Source organism: Zea mays, chromosome 3 (assembly GCF_902167145.1).
Source record: "Zea mays cultivar B73 chromosome 3, Zm-B73-REFERENCE-NAM-5.0, whole genome shotgun sequence".
NCBI classification, from domain to species: domain Eukaryota; kingdom Viridiplantae; phylum Streptophyta; class Magnoliopsida; order Poales; family Poaceae; genus Zea; species Zea mays.
Genome location: NC_050098.1, coordinates 172,555,047 through 172,569,053, shown reverse-complemented (window position 1 = coordinate 172,569,053; position 14,007 = coordinate 172,555,047). Strand labels below are relative to the sequence as shown.

The window sequence follows — 14,007 nt, the reverse complement described above, 5'->3', positions numbered from 1 at the left end:
GCCGAGTATGAGGCTCTGGTTAACGGGTTGCGCATCGCCATCGAGCTAGGGGTCCGACGCCTCGACGCTCGTGGCGCCTCGCAGCTTGTCATCGACCAAGTCATGAAGAACTCCCATTGCCGCGACTCGAAGATGGAAGCCTACCGTGATGAGGTTCGGCGCCTGGAGGACAAGTTCTTTGGGCTCGAACTCAACCACATCGCCCGACGATACAACGAGACTGCGGACGAGCTGGCTAAGATAGCCTCGAGGCGAACAACGGTTCCCCCGGACGTCTTCTCCTGAGACCTACATCAACCCTCAGTCAAGACAGATGACACGCCCGAGCCCGGGGTGCCCTCGGCTCAGCCCGAGGCACCCTCGGCCCCCGAGGGTGAGGCACCGCGCATCGAGGAAGAGCGGAATGGGGTCACGCCTAATCGAAACTGGCAGACCCCATAACTGCAATATCTCCACCGAGGAGAGCTACCCCTCGACAGAGCCGAAGCTCGACGACTGGCACGGCGCGCCAAGTCGTTCGTCTTGCTGGGTGACGGGAAGGAGCTCTACCACCGCAGCCCCTCAGGCATCCTCTAGCGATGCATATCCATCGCCGAAGGTCAGGAACTATTACAAGAAATACACTCGGGGGCTTGCGGTCATCACGCACCGCCTCGAGCCCTTGTTGGAAACGCCTTCCGACAAGATTTCTACTAGCCAACCGTGGTGGCCGACGCCACAAGGATTGTACGCACCTGCCAAGGGTGTCAATTCTACGCAAAGTAGACCCACCTGCCCGCTGAGGCTCTGCAAACGATACCCATCACCTGGCCGTTTGCTGTGTGGGGTCTGGACCTCGTCGGTCCCTTGCAGAAGGCACCCGGGGGCTACACGCACCTCCTGGTCGCTGTCGACAAATTCTTCAAGTGGATCGAGGTCCGACCCCTAAACAGCATCAGGTCCGAACAGGCGGTGGCGTTCTTCACCAACATCATCCATCGCTTCGGGGTCCCAAACTCCATCATCACCGACAACGGCACCCAGTTCACCGGCAGAAAGTTCCTGGACTTCTACGAGGATCACCACATCGGGTGGACTGGGCCGCCGTAGCTCACCCCATGACGAATGGGCAAGTAGAGCGTGCCAATGGCATGATTCTGCAAGGACTCAAGCCACGGATCTACAACGACCTCAACAAATTCGACAGGTGATGGATGAAGGAACTCCCCTCGGTGGTCTGGAGTCTGAGAACGACGCCAAGCCGAGCCACGGGCTTCACGCCGTTTTTTCTAGTCTATGGGGCCGAAGCTATCTTGCCCACGGACTTGGAATACGGATCCCCGAGGACGAGGGCGTACGACGACCGAAGCAACCAGTCTAACCGAGAAGACTCACTGGACCAGCTGGAAGAGGCTCGGGACATGGCCTTACTACACTCGGCGCGGTATCAGCAGTCCCTGCGACGCTACCACACCCGAGGGGTTCGGTCCCGAGACCTCCAGGTGGGTGACTTGGTGCTTCAGCTACGACAAGACGCCCGAGGGCGCCACAAGCTCACGCCTCCCTGGAAAGGGCCACTCATCATCGCCAAGATTTTGAAGCCCGGAACATACAAGCTGGCCAACAATCAAGGCGAGGTCTACAGCAACGCTTGGAACATCCGACAGCTACGTCGCTTCTACCCTTAAGATGTTTTCAAGTCGTTCATATACCTCGTCTACATACGCCAACAAAGTCTAACCATCAAGGAAGGGTCAGCCTTGCCTCGGCAAAGCCCGACCCTCCCTCGGGGGCTAGAAGGGGGGCACCCCCTCTGCGTCAAAATTTTCCTCGGAAAAAGTCTTTCTGCCAGAACATCTTTCGTGCTTTTCGACTACTTCGAAAGTGGGATCCTGAAAACGACGGAGTACACGTAAGCAGACAAGGCCGACCGAGCCGAGGGACTCCTACGCCTCCGAGATACGGATACCTCACTCATCACCTTCTGCGATAAGTAACTCATGCTCGGATAAGCGATTCCGCTGACCGAACAAGTCTTAACGCTCGAAAACTTTTCTGCCGAAACGATTTTTCGTGTCTTCTCGACTATATCGATAACAGAATCCGACGGACGAGTAAGAGTACACGTAAGCGGCAAGGCCGACCGAGCCGAGAGACTCCTACGCCTCCGGGATATGGATACCTCACTCATCACCTTCCGTGAAAAGTAACTCTCGCTCGGACAAACAATTCTGTTACCGACAAGTAAGTCCTGATACTCGAAACAAGGGGAAAAGAAACGCAGATCTACAACACGACGACGATATGTTTGGGCCTCGGCGGCCGCCAAAAAACATACACACACTACAGATAAACTGTTCCTGCAGGATCGGACATCAGCAATGGGAGCGGCAGCACCCTCGGCATCGACTCCACCTTCGGCGGAGTCTGACCCAGCCTCGGACGGCGACACGGTCGGAGGGTCTCCACCTCGAAGGAACCTGTCAGCACCACGCCTGGGCCATCGTCGCCGGGGTCTCCTCCAGGAACCCGGCCCGGGTAGATGGCTCGACCGGCCACTCCGTAGCCTCAGCCAGCTGTCCCCCGAGGACATCAGCCCGGCTCATGGCATCGGCAACCCGACTCCAGCGTCGGTCCCGCCAGTGGATGGCCCGGCCAGGCTCTGGCCGACGAAGCTTCTTTTCGAGCCAACTCTGCCTCTGCCTGTGCTGGCACTGCTGCCTCCGGCTCCAGCTCATCGCAGAGCGGCCGAGGGTTTCTTTAACTAAGCAAGAGAAGCCTCGGGCGGCAAGGCCAACCGAGCCGAGGGACTCCTACGCCTCCGGGATACGGATACCTCACTCGTCACCTTCCGCACGAGGCAACTCACACTTGGTTAAGCGGTTCAGCTAGCCGACGGGCGAGTCCTAGTGCTCGAAATGAGGAAGAAACACGGCTTTACGCCAAAATACACACATGTTCTGGCCCCAACAGCCACAATGAACAGACACCGGCACTCAAGGTGCCATTACAAACGGAACTTCGGTTCCACTCCCGCTGGTACGAACAACCCCCCACATTGGAGGGCCTGCGGGGCGACAAAACCCGAGGTGGCTCGCCGCCGCCCGCTCCGGCAGCAGCGACGACGACCTCCACTCCGGGCGGCCAAACAGCAGCAGCGATGACCTCAGGGCAGACGCTGCTGCGATAAGGTCCTCGCCCGCATCCCCACTCGAGGGGCAAGGACAAGCTATCAAAGCCAAAGAGCCAGAGGCCCGGAGCATGGATGGTGGCGGCAATCTCGTCGGCGACGAGGACTTCTTCAGCCACCACCACCTCGGCACCAATGACGGCAGCCGTCTGCCCACCGGCAGATCCCCACTCGGGTCCTCCCGAACGGGCGAACACCGACCTCCGCGCCGGGGTGTCGTACCGGAGCAAAGGCAGGACAGCCCAAGAACACGAACGCCGCCCTAGCAGCGCGCGACATCTTGGGCGGTCCCCCGGTGCGCGCGGCGCGACAGCCGCCCGTACGTCGGGTAGATAGCCACGCTCCGCCCAGTGATGGAAGGTGGCACCGGAAGCTGCGCCAGAGCCAGCTGAGCCAGCGAACCGGGCACGCGGGAGCTGGCGACGCTTGCGGCCGCTCGGCCCCGCGTTGTCGAAGTCCGCCCCTTCCGCTAAGCCGGTGAGCACCCTCTCCCCTGAGTGCTGAGGGAGAAGGTGACCCACGAACCCGCGTGGGAGGTAGAGCTCCGGCTCAGCCCGGCCTCCGCCCCAGCAAGGATGATGAAGATCCTTGAAGATGAAGGCGGGGTAGAGGCCGCAGCCCGGCTTGCTTCTCCCCACCATCAAACTGGTGGTCACCGTCTTGGGTGACCACCGGCGAGGGGATGCAGCCGGGCTGCCTGATGAAAATCCTTGAAGCCGAGCGATGGCTGAAAGGTACCAACTTCCGCGAAGTTGCGTTCCTCCAATGAGGATAAGACGAAAGTGATGCGGGCGCTCCCCATCCGGGGGCTCGGAAGGTGGAAGGACGCGATGCATGAGGAGAGTGCGAAGACATGGTTGCCATCCAAGGGGGTTGCCCTCCTTTTAAAGGCGACTCTCCCCACTTGCGTCCTCAGCCGTCGCGAACTGAGTCTTCACCGACACGCTCCAAGGTCTTCCCCCTACGACACGGGGGCTGGGTCCCACGCGTCATGCAAGCTGGCCCAGGGCAGAAGAAGCTAAACCGCCACGCGCGGAACGCGTAACTGCCCAGCGGTTACAAGCACTCCTCCACTTTCGCCCAGACCGGCGGGTGAAAGGGCGGACCGCCATGCAGGCGACATGCAACCGCACCAAGGGGGCGCACCCTTTCGACTCCGACGCATCCGACATGGGGGCCCAGGCCCACACATCATGTAACCGGCGCGCCGGTACTACATGCGGGAAACTGCACCGCCACTTGCGCTAGTATCGCGCCTTCTCGACTGTGGAACCGGTGCCCGACTCGAGGCAACCCTGCGCATGGCCCAACAGTGCCAACCGAGCACATCGATCACGGGTCAGTCAGCCGCGGGAGAAGGCGCTATGGTCGATATGGCCAAAAGTGGGCCAGCAGTAATGGCAGCGGCAGGCGGGCGGAAGCAGCGGTCAAGACGTCTGCAGGCACACGTCCCTTCTAGGGACAGCGAGAGAGCCCTCTCCCACGACGTGAAGGCGACGCGCCCGTGTTCCGTTCCTCGAACGGCTCGCGCACGCACAACGGCTGCCCCGCGAACCACTCGTCCCGTCGCATTAACTCTGCAGCAGGACAGGCGGCACCTTTGGCAGGCGAAGCAGGCGACGCTTCACCTCCGCCATAATGACCGCGTCAAAAAAGGTGCGCCACGCCGTTCGATTTCGTATCCTTTTTCTCTTCCTCTTTCTCTCTCTTGCTACAGGGACCGGGAAAGGGGATACTCCAAAAGGGATCCTTCTCCGTGAAGGAAGCGGGCCCCGAGCCCTCCTACTGATCAGAGGTTCGAAGGCCGGCCCCTCGGAAGGGTTCAATAGCCGCCTCAGAGCACTTGGGCTCCGCGCCCACTACTGGTCAGAGGTTCGAAGGCTGGCCCCTCGGAAGGGTTTGACAGCCACGTCAGGCCCCTCGGGCTCCGCGCCCACTACTGGTCAGAGGTTCGAAGGCTGGCCCCTCGGAAGGGTTCGACAGCCGCCTCAGGCCCCTCGGGCTCCGCGCCCACTACTGGTCATAGGTTCGAAGGCTGGCCCCTCGGAAGGGTTCGACAGCCGCCTCAGGCCACTCGGGCTCCGCGCCCACTACTGATCAGGGGTTCGTAGGCTGGCCCCCAAAGGGTTCGACAGCCGCCTCAGAGCACGCAGAGCGAGGGATGACTCTGGGTACGTCCGATACATGGCCGAGGATCGGGCTACGCTCCCGAGGTACCCTAGGACATTTCTGAGACCGACAGGAGCGATTCTGTAACGGAATCCCATCAGAGGGAGGCATCGAGCCCTCGGACCCTATCAAACGGGACCGGGTCCGGCAAATCACCTGCAGGTACTTTTGGAGCGCGCCTCTGGGCCACTAGCCGACCCTTATCGAACGGGGCACGGGCGTCCACTCAGATCACCCGTTAGCAACTCACTAGAGACACCATGTTCGGCGCCCTCCGAGGGCAACATGGTGCTTTCCCCCTCCTCCTTGCGGAAAGGCGACGCAGAGGCGTATGAAAAAAGCCAAGTCAGTCCTTGACCGTCCTCTCGCTCTGTGCGGAGGCTCGGGGGCTGCTCTCGCAAACCCAGCTCCGGCCAAACCGTTGACAGCGTCAACATACCAGCCCGAGAACTTGGAACCTGACTATGCACCTGGGCTACGACCAGTTCGCATGAGGGAACAACCAGACCGGCCGAAGCATCACGAAACGCGCTAAGACCTCGAAGGAGTCAAACCACTCCTCCGAGGCCTCGGGGGCTACACCCGGCGGGTGCGCTCGCGCGCACCCACCGGAACGAAACGCAACCGAGAAAGGCCGATCCCCTTGCAAAAAAGTGCGACAAAAGCCTCCAAGCGAGTACCAACACTCCCTTCGAGGCTCGAGGGCTACTGTCGGGGACCATAATTAGGGGTACCCCCAAGACTCCTAATCTCAGCTGGTAACCCCCATCAGCACAAAGCTGCAAAGGCCTGATGGGCGCGATTCAGGTCAAGGCTCTGTCCCCTCAAGGGACATGATCCCGCCTCGCCCGAGCCCAGCCTCAGGCAAAGGCAGCCGACCCAAGAGGATTCACGTCTCGCCCGAGGGTCCCATCAAGCAACGGACGCACCTTCGGCTCGCCCGAGGCCCAGGCTTCGCGGAGAAGCAACCTTGGCCAAATCGCCACGCCAACCGACCGTATCGCAGGAGCATTTAATGCAAGGATCGACTGACATCTTATCCTGACGCGCGCTCCTCAGTCGACAGGACCGAAGTGACCGCAGTCACTTCGCCGCTCCACTGACCGACCTCACAGGAAAACAGCGCCGCCTGCCCTGCTCCGACTGCTGTGCCACTCGACAAAGTGAGGCTGACAGCAGCTAAGTCCAGCCTCGGGCGCCATAGGAAGCTCCACCTCGCCCGACCCCAGAGCTCGGGCTCAACCTCGACGCCGGACGATGGACTCCGCCTCGCCCGACCCCAGGGCTCGGACTCAGCCTCGACCTCGGACGACGGACTCCGCCTCGCCCGACCCCAGGGCTCGGACTCAACCTCGACCTCGGACGACGGACTCCGCCTCACCCGACCCCAGGGCTTGGGCTCAACCTCGACGCCGGACGATGGACTCCGCCTCGCCCGACCCTAGGGCTCGGACTCAGCCTCGACCTCGGACGACGGACTCCGCCTCGCCCGACCCTAGGGCTCGGACTCAACCTCGACCTCGGACGACGGACTCCGCCTCGCCCGACCCCAGGGCTCGGACTCAACCTCGACCTCGGAGGAGTCACCGCCTCGCCCGACCCCGGGCTCGGACCGACCACGTCACAGGGGGGAGCCATCATTACCCTACCCCTAGCCAGCTCAGGCTACGGGGAACAAGACCGGCGTCCCATCCGGCTCGCCCTGGTAAACAAGTAATGATGGCACCCCGCGTGCTCCATGACGACGGCGGCTCTCAGCCCCTTACGGAAGCAAGGAGACGTCAGCAAGGATCCGACAGCCCCGACAGCTGTACTTCCACGGGGCTCAAGCGCTCCTCCGACGGCCATGACATCACATGAACAGGGCGCCAAAACCTCTCCGACAGCCACGACGGCACGTACATAGGGCTCTGGCTCCCCTTTGCTAGACACGTTAGCACATTGCTACACCCCCCATTGTACACCTGGGCCCTCTCCTTACGCCTATAAAAGGAAGGTCCAGGGCTCTCGTACGAGAAGGTTGGCCGCGCGGGAGAACGGGCCGACACACAAGGCTCTCTCTCTCTCCCCCACGCAAACGCTTGTAACCCCCTACTGCAAGCGCATCCGCCCTGGGCGTAGGACAACACGAAGGCCACGGTTTCCCCTTACTGTTTCTCCCCCCTTTGTGTTCCGTCTCGCGTCGACCCATCTGGGCTGGGACACGCAGCGACAATTTACTCGTCGGTCCAGGGACCCCCCGGGGTCAAAACGCCGACAAGTTAGCTTTATGCTATTGCTCTATTTTAATCCATGAACATGATGAGATACGATTATGATACGATGCTTTACATTCTGATTATGATTATGATCTTGTGATACTAAAGGAGGTTCGGGCTGTTTCTCGAGTACTTCTTCATAAGGACCTGTTCGTTGGATGACCACCCAGGAAAACAGTGCAACCATGAGGGTGGTATGGGACCCTAAGCTGATTAATTAGAGGAACTTGAGGTGTAGTTTGCTTCGCCGTCGTGCCGTCAATGGGGTCCGGGCACATGTACTTGCTCTGCCGAGGCTGAGTGATGTTGTTGGTCACTCTTCCTATGGGGAGATTTACCGTTTTTATCAAACTATAGAAACCTAACGGATGACTATGACCTCTAGGGAATCTTTGTAAAAGCTACATCTCGAGACCCTGCCAGTTCACCTTGGAAGTGATCAATGGGGAGCCATGATCCCCGGGCAGAATGGGAATCACGACTCATGGGTAAAGCGTGCGACCTCTATAGAGGAATGAAACTGATATATCAGTCGTGCTCACGGTTATGAGCGGCTTTGGGAGCTCCTTTGATTAGAGATACTGATGATTCGAGATGTTATGGTTCTATTTGTGTTGTGGTTCGATGATGATAATGATGTTCCTCGATGAGGAAATGATTCACAGGTTGGTTATTGCTAAAACTTGGCTTCTACTAATAATAAATAACTGACGAACTAAAAGCAACTGCTTTGATCCTAACCCCACATAAAGCTAGTCCATCTTAGCCAAACGAGACATTTGTTGAGTATGTTGATGTGTACTCACCCTTGCTTTCACAAAACACCAGGCTGCCTTTGGTGCAACCTATGCTCAGGTAAAGAAGAAGAAGGCGTCGAGGCAGATCTCCAGGAGTTCCAGGACTTCGACGAGTTCGAGGATTAGGCTAGTGACCTCCCAGTCAGCTGCTTGTGGTGGGTTTGTATACGTTGGGTACGTTTCTATTATGTGCACTTTGATTCATATTATGTAAATGACTCTTTATTAGTATTCGAAGCATTATGCTATGATGAGTCATTTATGTAATCACTATGTACGTGAATTTCTGATCCTGTCACGTACATAGTTCACATTTGGTTTGCCTTCCAAAACCGGGTGTGACATGCTCCCAAGCCTCTTATGTATGGAAGGACCTAAGGACTACGAATCTGGTGTTCTGTACCTAGCTAAGCATTGGGCGTCACGGCGGTGTGCTCCTCGACTTTGGCATGCGTAGTCCTCCATGTGTCTTGTGTCTTCGTGTTTGTTTGTGTGTCTTCGCCTCGGGCCAACCGTCCCCTTTTATAGACTAAGGAGGGGGCTAGATACAAGTGACTTCTTGTGGTAGGAGCTATCACGTCTGAAGGAAACATGTGACACCTAAGAGGGGGTGAATTAGGACTTTTAAAACTTTCTCTAAACTAGGCCACTAATAAATCCCTAGAGCAAAACCTATGCAATTAATCAAACTAGAATGTACAAACTAGGTTTTGTCTAAGTGTTACTATCTCTACCGCAATGTCTAAGTTTCAATCCTAAACAATCTAACTATAAAGACAAGATTGAAAATGAAATGCTTAATATAAATGTGGAAGCTAAAGAGCAAGGTAGAGATGCAAACTCTTCTTGGATGATGCCTGTTTTTTTACTGAGGTATCCGGAACCACGCAAGGTCCCGACTTATCCTCATTGATGCCCCTACGCAAAGGGAAGCCCATGCGAGGGCCAAGCACCACGGTCGAGTAACTCCGTAGAGAGCCACGGGCCTTCTCCACGCGCAAGTGGTGCTCCACTTCCGGCTCCTCTCGGATGCTCCCCAACGTCTCCACTATCGAGCTTCCGGCCGAAAACACCGCGAGCCTCGTTCCCTCCGGTACATGGTGGCGGTCGTGACACAAACGTGGTTGTCACGGTCTCGCAAGACTCTCGCTCCACTCGGTATAATTACAATGGCTCGCTCAAGAGCCAAGGGGTTGTGTGGTTTTCCTAAACTCTCTCAACTAACTAGGTTTCACCTAGAGAAAGCGCTAAAGCGGTCTAACTAACCTAAGCACTTCGTAAAGCACCTATGCTAATCACCGAGTGATTCTATTAAACACTTGGGTGTATGAGCACTTGGGAATGTGAGAGCACCTAGAGGGGGTGAATAGGTGATCCTATAAAAATCAACACTAAATAGCACAAACTTGGATTATGAAATGTTAGTGAAAACAAAACCAAGGTGCTATGTCTAGAGAGAAAGAGATGACTTATTCACTTAATTGCTCTTTACAAAGTGAGTATTAAACTTAGAGCAATTAATTGCTCCTTACAATATTGATCATAGTTAAAAACCACAAGAGTAAAGGAGGGAAAGAAACACACGCAAGAGCTAAAGTCGCAGCAATGACATGCACACAAGTCAAGAAACGAGCACACAAACACGACGCAACGAATTTACAACTCAACAAGTGCTCAAATCTTAATCATAGTGATCCAGATGCGTGCTTGCGGTGTCTAGGCATCTTAGGATGTTCAATGGAGGCCTGGTATATTGCTCCATGCGCCTAGGGGTCCCTTTTATATCCCCAAGGCAGCTAGGAGTCGTTGGATCTCCATTTGGTAGGCAATTCTTGCCTTCTGTCGGTTGGCGCACCGGACAATATGGTGCACCACCGGACATGAACAATGCACGATTTCTTTCCTTCTCTGGCGAAGCCGACCGTTGAACCCTCGGTCCACTTGACACACCGGATAGTCCGGTGCGGCCTGGTGATCGTTGGCTCTAGCCACGCGTCGCCCGTTGATCGCGCTGCCGACCATTGGCACGGGCATTGTTGGCTCACCGGACAGTCCAGTGCACACCGGACAGTCAGGTGCACACCGGAAAGTCCGATGAATTTTAGCCGTAGTGCCCTCGGCAATTCCCGAGAGCAGTGAGTTCACAACTGAGCCAGCCTGGGCACCGGACACTGTCCGGTGCACACCGGACAGTCCGGTGCACCGAAGGTTGGTGCAAGTCTGGCTGTACTTAGCCAAACTTCTCCAATCCAATCTCATTTGTTTTGACAAGGTTCCTAGCACTTAGAGGAATATGTTAGTACCCAAAACAATTCACTAAAGCTAGAGTCATACCTTGATTCTTGATTTGCATTTCTTTAACACTTAGTACACCTCACCTTAAAACAATGTGTGTTGGGCATCTAATCACCAAAACATTTATAGAAATTGCCCAAGGGCACATTTCCCTTTCAATCTCCCCTTTTTGGTGATTTATGCCAACACATTAAAAGCAACTCAAAGTGCAACATCATTTTCAAAGAGAAGCTAAAGAGTGCAAATTGAAGACCAATTTATCTCACATAGGATCTGGCATATTTGGATCATTTTTGCCACCATTTGGTTTATTTTCACAAAACAAATCCTTTTTCCTATCTCTATATCAAAAGCACTTGTTTTGGTAAATCAAGAGATCTTTCAAGAGTAAATTTGATCAAATGCCACAAACTCTCCCTTTTTCCATAATGAACATTCTCCCCCATAAGAGAACACTTTTTGCAATAAGAGGGTTTTGATCAAACATAAAGATTCTAACTCTACATTTTTTGAAATTTCACAAGTGATTGGCTGATCCATTTGCTCTGGCCTTAATTTCTCCCCCTTTGGCATTAAGCACCAAAACAGGAGAACTTTTTGGCCCTTTAACCCTATTGCCTCACCAAAATGTCAAATAAGCGCAAAAGGCAATGAGAACACAAGTGCGAGCTTGGGACAAGATACATTTATACAGAAATGCAGTGGAAGCCCTTTCTTTGTCCAAGTTCACTTTTCCCTTTCAATATACCTTTGAGACTATTTAAAGAGTACTCAACAAACAAGTTAGTCTAAAAGGGGTCAAGTTGTAGCACATCCTCCCCCTAAACATGTGCATCATTTGCATATGAACTTGTGAGGTCCGGGGATGACTTGTACAACTTGAGCACCAAAAATAAGCAATTAAAGACATTAATGCTTAAAGTAACATGATCAAAGGCATAGAGCACATGTATGCTGTAGATCAATCCAAGTTACGCGAATCTAAGACATTTAGCTCACTATGCAACCTGCAAAACATTTTCTCATCTAAAGGCTTGGTGAAGATATCGGTTAGCTTGTTCTCGGTGCTACTATGATAAATATTGATATCTCCTCTTTGCTGGTGGTCTCTTAAAAAGGGATGTCGAATGTCTATGTGCTTAGTGCGGCTGTGTTCAACAGGATTATCCGCCAAGCGGATTGCACTCTCATTATCACATAGGAGTGGGACTTTGCTCAAATTGTAGCCAAAGTCCTAGAGGGTTTGCCTCATCCAAAGCAGTTGCACGCAACACTGTCCTGCGGCAACATACTCGCCCCCAATGGTGGATAGGGCAACATAAGTTTATTTCTTAGAGCTCCAAGACACCAGAGACCTTCCCAGAAACTAACAACTCCCTGATGTGCTCTTCCTATCAACCTTGCACCCGACATAGTCGGAATCTGAGTATCCGATTAAGTCAAAGTAGACCCCTTTGGATACCAGAGCCCGAAACAAGGCGTAGAAACCAAATATCTAAGAATTCGCTTAACGGCCACAAGGTGACACTCCTTGGGGTCGGATTGAAACCTATCACACATGTATACACTTAGCATAATATCCGGTCTACTAGCACAAAGATAAAAGCAAAGATCCTATCATAGATCGGTATGCCTTTTGATCAACAGACTTACCTCCTTTGTTGATGTCCAGATGTCCGTCCGTTCCCATCGGTGTCTTGGCGAGCTTTGCGTCCTTCATCCCAAACCTCTTGATCAAATCTTGAGTATACTTCGTTTGGAAGATGAAGGTACCTTCCTTGAGTTGCTTCACTTGAAATCCAAGGAAGTAGTTCAACTCGCCCATCATAGACATCTCGAATTTCTACATCATCACCCTGCTAAACTCTTCACAAGACTTTTGATTAGTAGAACCAAATATAATGTCATCGACATATATTTGGATGCAAAAAGATCACCATTACACGTCTTAGTAAAGAGAGTAGGACCAACTTTCCCAACCTTGAAAGCATTAGAAATAAGGAAATCTCTAAGGCATTCATACCATTCTCTTGGGGCTTGCTTAAGTCCATAGAGCGCCTTAGAGAGCTTGTAGAAGTGGTCGGGATACCTGTCGTCCTCAAAACCAGGGGCTTGTTCCACATACACTTCCTCCTTGATTGGTCCATTAAGGAAGGCGCTCTTCACGTCCATTTGAAACAACTTAAAAGAGTGGTGAGCAACATAGGCCAATAATATTCGAATTGATTCTAGCCTAGCTATAGGAGCAAAAGTCTCCTCAAAATCCAAACATGCGACTTGGGCATAACCTTTTGCCACAAGTCGAGCCTTGTTCCTTGTCACCACACCATGTTCGTCCTGCTTGTTGTGGAACACCCACTTGGTTCCCACAACATTTTGCAAACGAGTAATGCTCACAAAAATTAGCTAGGCGTGAGCGAGTGGTTACTCCCTTGCTGATATCACCCAGAATCTGATCCACCGGATGATTTCTTTGAATAGTTGACTGGACTTGAGTTGGAGGAACTTGTGACGCTTCTTCCTCCTTATCATGTTCTTCATGTGCTTCCCTTAGCTATTGTTCTTGAGAAATGCCCGGGTCTGACCCATTCCTCAAAAGATGTTTTTATAGGATCCCTATCCACAACAATTTTAACTTCTGGTTCTGACGAACGAATAATCATTAAGTCCTCCTCTTTCCGGACAAGACATACAAAGAGACCCGCCAACTGTCTTTTTATTGAATCTTTTAAAGATAGATATTATGATTAGTTCTTTTCTTTACTATCTACCGTCCTTCTATTTTGTTTTAGTTATTCACTGGAGCAATTATATATTGAAGTCAATCCGAGGCAAGTGTTCGGATCTATTATGACATAAGGATTAATTTGCTATAGAGAATTTCTATTAATTAAAGGTATTATTGTTGGAATAAATTGTTATTTAATTTGATACATTGTGATCGCTAACATTGATGAATTAAGAGAAACGAAAAGAGAGGGATTCGAACCCTCGGTAAACAAAAGTCTACATAGCAGTTCCAATGCTACGCCTTGAACCGCTCGGCCATCTCTCCTACATAATCTTATTATGGAAAATAAACTGAGTGAATAGCGAGTTTTCGTATTCCTGCAGTACAGGTACAGCCACAACGGCTCAGGAATTCCATGGCTCTATTGGATTGGATGGAAAAATTCCTTTTCATCTAAGTGGAAGGATCCTGTATTTTTTTACTAGGAATTCTGCTCCCTCGAAAAGTTTTTCTTTGGGGAAAACCAAAATAAAAAGAGAATGGAAGAATTCTTCTTATTCCATAAGAAAATAAAGGAACCCTAGAATT

General features: G+C 53.0%; 1 non-coding gene across 1 annotated transcript; it reads right to left on the bottom strand.

Annotated features, from left to right (window-relative positions):
• Positions 1 to 13,656: 13,656 nt before the first annotated feature.
• On the bottom strand, positions 13,657 to 13,743 carry TRNAS-GGA (transfer RNA serine (anticodon GGA)). Its single transcript has one exon. It is a non-coding gene; the product is annotated as a tRNA-Ser (tRNA).
• Positions 13,744 to 14,007: the final 264 nt, after the last annotated feature.